The sequence below is a fragment of the Pinus tabuliformis genome, chromosome 5_1 (assembly GCF_031772625.1).
Source record: "Pinus tabuliformis cultivar Carrire ecotype Pingquan chromosome 5_1, CPIR1, whole genome shotgun sequence".
NCBI classification, from domain to species: Eukaryota; Viridiplantae; Streptophyta; class Pinopsida; order Pinales; family Pinaceae; genus Pinus; species Pinus tabuliformis.
Window position 1 is genome coordinate 936,370,442 of NC_142305.1, and position 6,524 is coordinate 936,376,965.

The 6,524-nt window shown below is 37.6% G+C and overlaps 2 pseudogenes; both read right to left on the minus strand.

The window, feature by feature from the left end:
- Positions 1 to 1,094: 1,094 nt before the first annotated feature.
- On the minus strand, positions 1,095 to 2,320 carry LOC149167859 (basic endochitinase-like; annotated as a pseudogene).
- A 1,957-nt stretch (positions 2,321 to 4,277) lies between these two features.
- On the minus strand, positions 4,278 to 5,135 carry LOC149167860 (chitinase 3-like; annotated as a pseudogene).
- Positions 5,136 to 6,524: the final 1,389 nt, after the last annotated feature.

A 6,524-nucleotide genomic window follows, 5' to 3' on the forward strand; every position in this document is an offset into this window, starting at 1 on the left:
TTCCCCTTACTGATACATGTGAATCCTTGCTATCAAGCATATTCGGAAAAAAATCATGGCTTTCACGCATATTCGGAAAAGAATCATGGTTGTCAAGCATATTCGGAAAAGGACAAAGTTGTTTCTTAACCTGCCCCTAAAACGCATTCGAGGAGATGAATTGAGGTCTTGACCTAAACCTAAAACCTATTTAAAGAGAGGACACCTATTTATCTTGATGTGTTGATATTGAAAATTAAAGTCTTGGCTTTCAAGATCTTTTATGATTTTTTAATGAGGTATTTGATTTTCTAACTTAATAATATCTTTCATATAAATAAAATCAATATAAATAATATATACATAACATTGCAATTTTAACATATTTCTTTTGATATAAATACTTTTAACATTAAAATTCTAATAATGTAAGGGAAAAAAATTATTATGAAAATATAAAATAAATAATTTTTAAAATCAAATAAATTAAATTTGATCTTAATGAAGGTTAGTGATTATCATACATCATATTTCTCTCTCTCACACTTACATATAAAATTAAGATAATATGCAATTATGATAATAAATGGGTGAGTGTGTATACATATGTTATGTATTAACAAAAAAATTACCCATGTAAATTAGTTTAATAAATCTAGAAAAAAAAAAAAATATATATATATATATATATAAAAGGTTTTTGCCAATACAAATTAGTTTCATAAATATAAAAGAAAAATAAATATATCAATTCTTATGATCATAACAATTAAATAAAATATTAAAAAATAATAATTTAATCAATTAAATTGCAAAATTTATGATATTTAAAAAATATTATTTTAAATAAAAATTATTATAATAAAATAAGGTAATATAAATTTATTAAATAATTTAAAAATTAACATTTACCAGTTATATATTTTTAAAAATTATAAAACATTAAAAAAAAACTACATTTCAAAAAAATTAATCTTTTAAACTTAATAAACTAATTAATATTAAATTCCCATGTGTATTTTCAAAGAAATTATTTGTAATTAACATCTCCTCTCAGTATGTGTATTTACAAATCGAACTGCTTAGATTCCAAATCTCAGATTTATGAACAATGTTCAAACCACAGTTTTGATAAGACGAGGTTAAGGTTAAACTGCAGAGCCGAAATCCCTCTGGTTGTTGCAGTCCAGGTTTGATCCGTAGCTCACCCGGAGAATGTCACAGAATCTTTTGTAAAAGCCGATGCGATCCTCCTTCTCCTTGACGTTTCCTTTCCCGCACTCCAACCCACCGTTGATGATGTTGGTAACCATTCCATATCCCACAGTTCGCAAGGCGGCCTTGTCGCTGCTGGACGGACTCCATTTCCCGGTCATCCATCGTGGCAGGAAGGCTTTGGAGGCTGGGCAGTCATCCATAACCACATCGCTGTCTTGAACGAGACCGTGGGATTGTTACCAACGATGTCAGGGTTGTTTATGCCATCGAATCTGATTGCCTCCCCGGTCGCTGCATAGTTGAAATTCCTAAATAATACAAAGCAAATTGAACAAATGGCGCATGAAGGTTAAATTTGATACAGATACTTTTTTGAGTGTGTCTGTGTAGAATACAGTTAGAGGAATTAAAATTGGGAGATATAGAAACCAGTGACCATGATAATTGAAGGGGCCCTCGTCCATAGTAGCTCTTTCCAAGTGCATCGGGCCATTGGGTGGTTTCATCGCAATAACCGGGAGGATCGCCTACCTCCTCTTTGAAACAATAACCCCATGAGTATTGGTCGGGAGGGTTGTCGCCCATAAAGCCAAGTAATATCACATAGGGAAAGCACAAGTAGTAGAGATGAAATATGACCTGTGGTTTTGTGGGAGGATTGTCCAAAGAAAGCAGCGAGCTCTCTTTTCCGAGTAGCGAGATTGCCGGTGGTGCCGAAGCCGGGAAAATCATTGGCAGCCGTAATGAAGGTAGAGTAGTTGTAGAATCCTCATGCCATGCAAACGTCGGCGTTTTTGTGCTTCAATAACTCATTGAAAATGCTTTCAGTGATGATAGATGCAACTGCCTGTCCACCATGAGTAGAAGGTGAGGGAGGAGACGGTGAGGGAGGTGTGGGTGAGGGAGGCGTAGGACTCGATCTTCTATATTGGCTTTGGCAACCTTGCCCACAATAGGCCTCCGTGTTGCCACACCATCCCCATATGCTGCAGCACAAGTCATCCCGACGGAGTGCTCCACCTGCTTGCTCTCCATAGTCCTGATCCGCAGATACAAAATACAAATTTATCATCGTCATTGCAAGCAAGGCGATTGCCATCGCAGAGAACTTCATCAATTTCATATTTTGGACACTCGCTCTATGTCAGCACTACATTAATTGCAAGTTTTCACTTGAACCATCTGCTGCTCAGCTTGCATTCCCATCTTCTGCACCTAAACCAGCCCAACAGATGTGGATGTGTGCTACTACCTAGCCTACGAACCTCCCAGGACAGCAGGGAGGAGAAAAGCTCGAAAATTGGATTTCATTAAAGCTTTTAATTCAAATCTCCGTGTAAAAGCCAATCCAAAAAACATCATACAATCTGGAGCGGTTTGCGGTTTGGAACAAATTCCTCTGTCCTCTAAAACTCTATTTTTTTTTCTTGGCCTGTAAAATGAAAATCTTCCCATTGAACGCCAAAGCTGCAAAAACAATTCACCGAGGACTGATATAAATTTAGTTTTTCTAATTTAAATATCGAGCGCGAATGCTGAATTTGAAATTCGCGAATGCTGAATTTGAAATTCTTTGAGGCGGATGAAGCACTGAATAGATTAGCTAAATGTCTAATCAACACTGGTCTAGATGTCGGATAGGGGGTTGTCCAAAATCTGCATTAATTACATTGAAGAGTGGAGCTTGCCAGAGGTAGAGTGATCGAGTTGCTGGAAATTCCATGGACATGTATGGCACTCATGGATATGTAGCATCCCTGCGGATGCAGGAGTGTCATGTCACATGTAATTAGCGGTCATTAAATAATATATAGGGGTGGAAATAAGGCTCGCCATTATATTTGGACTTCAAAAGTTGTAAGAGAGTACATGACTCATTTGAATTTCTTTCCAATAATCAAATATTTTGTTTTGTTTTGTTAGAGTAATTGAGTAAGCAACCAAACCATGTTGGGATATTTTGTTTTGTTCAGTGATAGTAATAAGGTAAGCAACCAATCTATGTCCGAAGAGAGTATATGATTCATTTAATTTTCTTTTAAAGTATTAAACATCTTGTTATTTCATTTATTTTTTTGTTATAGTGATAGTATTTGGTTAAGTAAGCAATTACTCAAGCTGTGGGATTAGGTGGATGTGACATACCTCCTATCTCATATCAACAATTTTTTGATGATGTAGTCTTATAAAGGCTACCCATAATGAAAGAGGTGAGAGGTATAAGAAAAATAGTACAAACTTTCATGGATATGTCTGACACATTGATAAACAAAGATTAAATGAACATTTTTTTTTCAATGTCCTGGAGTTCAAGCACAGTTGACCTGAGTTTTAGGTTTCAAGAAGGATTATCTTCCTTCCAAATACTTTGAGTTACCTCTCATCATTCACTCTAATCGAGTGGCATCTTGGGAAGAACTCATAAAAAGAACTCAGAGAAATATCAACAATTGGACTTTCAGGGCTCTTAAATTTTTGAGCCGCCTCATATTACTGAAATCAATATTACAAGAAATTTTTAATTATCAACTAGCGGTCATGCATTTACCCAAACTATTTAGTCAACATCTTTGTTCACTATGGAGTGACTTCTTGTGGAGGGGCACTACCAAAATGCGCAAGTGGGCATTGGTAGGATGGGACTAATTGACAAAACCTAAGGCCATGGGGCCTTGGGTATTCAGGATCCACAAATAATCAACCAGGCATATGGTATGATTAACATCTCCTCTCAGTATCTGTATTTACAAATCGAACTGCTTAGATTCCAAATCTCAGATTTATGAACAATGTTCAAACCATAGTTTTGATAAGACGAAGTTAAGGTTAAACTGCAAAGCCAAAATCCCTCTGGTTGTTGCAGTCCAGGTTTGATCCGTAGCTCACCCGGAGAATGTCACAGAATCTTTTGTAAAAGTCAATGCGATCCTCCTCCTCCTTGAAATTTCCTTTCCCGCACTCCAACCCACCGTTGATGATGTTGGAAACCATTCCATATCCCACAGTTCGCAAGGCAACCTTGTCGCTGCTAGACGGACTCCATTTCCCGGTCATCTATCGTGGCAGGAAGGCTTTAGAGGTTAGGCAGTCATCCATAACCACATCACGATCTTGAACGAGACCATGGGATTGTTACCAACGTCGAATCTGATTGCCTCCTCGGTCGCTGCATAGTTGAAATTCCTGAATAATACAAAGCAAATTGAACAAATGGCGCATGAAGGTTAAATTTGATGCGGATACTTTTTTGAGTGTGTCTGTGCAGAATACAGTTAGAGAAATTAAAATTGGGACATATAGAGACCGGAGATATAGAAACCAGTGACCATGATAATTGAAGGGGCCCTCGTCCATTGAAACAATAACCCCACGAGTATTAGTCGGGAGGGTTGTCGCCCATAAAGCCAAGTAATATCACATAGGGAAAGCACAAGTAGTAGAGATGAAATATGACCTGTGGTTTTGTGGGAGGATTGTCCAAAGAAAGCAGCGAGCTCTCTTTTCCGAGTAGCGAGATTGTCGGTGGCGCCGAAGTCGGGAAAATCATTGGCAGCTGTAATAAAGGTAGAGTAGTTGTAGAATCCTCATGCCATGCAAACGTCGGCGTTTTTGTGCTTCAATAACTCATTGAAAATGCTTTCAATGATGATAGATGCAACTGCCTGTCCACCATGAGTAGAAGGTGAGGGAGGAGACGGTGAGGGAGGTGTCGGTGAGGGAGGCGTAGGACTCGATCTTCTGCATTGGCTTTGGCAACCCTGCCCACAATAGGCCTCCGTGTTGCCGCACCATCCCCATATGCTGCAGCACAAGTCATCCCGACGGAGTGCTCCACCTCCTTGCTCTCCATAGTCCTGATCCGCAGATACAAAATACAAATTCATCATCGTCATTGCAAGCAAGGCGATCGCCATCACAGATAACTTCATCGATTTCATATTTTGGACACTCGCTCTATGTCAGCACTGCATTAATTGCAAGTTTCCACTTGAACCATCTGCTACTCAGCTTGCATTCCCATCTTCTGCACCTAAACCAGCCCAACAGATGTGGATGTGTGCTACTACCCAGCCTACGATCCTCCTGGGATAGCAGGGAAGAGAAAAGCTCGAAAATTGGATTTCATTAAAGCTTTTAATTCGAATCTCCGTGTAAAAGCCAAACCAAAGAACATCATACAATCTGGAGCGGTTCGGAACAAATTCCTCTGTCCTCTAAAACTCTATTTTTTTTTCTTGACCTGTAAAATGAAAAAGACGACACCTAAAAGCTGGTGCCTGTCTGGAGATTCAAACAGGTAAAACAATAATGGAGCTCATCTCCTAAGTATCTTCCCATTGAACGCCAAAGCTGCGAAAACAATTCACCGAGGACTGATATAAATTTAGTTTTTCTAATTTAAATATCGAGCGCGAATGCTGAATTTGAAATTCTCTGAGGCGGATGAAGCATTGAATAGATTAGCTGAATGTCTAATCAACACTGGTCTAGATGTCAGATAGGGGTTGTCCAAAATCTGCATTAATTACATTGAAGAGTGGAGCTTGTCAGAGGTAGAGTGATCGAGTTGCTGGAAATTCCATGGACATGTATGGCACTCATGGATATGTAGCATCCCTGCCGATGCAGGAGTGTCATGTCACATGTAATTAGGGGTCATTAAATAACCTATAGAGGTGGAAATAAGGCTCACCATTATATTTGGACTTCAAAGGTTGAAATAACCTATAGGAGTGGAAATAAGGCTCACCATTATATTTGGACTTCAAAGGTTGCTCGAAGAGAGTACATGACTCATTTGAATTTCTTTCGAATAATCAAATATTTTGTTTTGTTATATTTGGACTTCAAAGGTTGCTCGAAGAGAGTACATGACTCATTTGAATTTCTTTCGAATAATCAAATATTTTGTTTTGTTATATTTGGACTTCAAAGGTTGCTCGAAGAGAGTACATGACTCATTTGAATTTCTTTCGAATAATCAAATATTTTGTTTTGTTTTGTTAAAGTAATAGAGTAAGCAACCAAACCATGTTGGGATATTTTGTTTTGTTCAGTGATAGTAATAGGGTAAGCAACCAATCTATGTCGGAAGAGAGTATATGATTCATTTAATTTTCTTTTAAAGTATTAAACATCTTGTTATTTTATTTTTTATTTTTTTCTAGTGATAGTATTTGGTTAAGTAAGCAATTACTCAAGCTGTGGGATTAGGTGGATGTGACATACCTCCTATCTCATATCAACAATTTTTTGATGATGTAGTCTTATAAAGGCTACCCATAATGAAAGAGGTGAGAGGTATAAGAAAAATAGTACAAACTTTC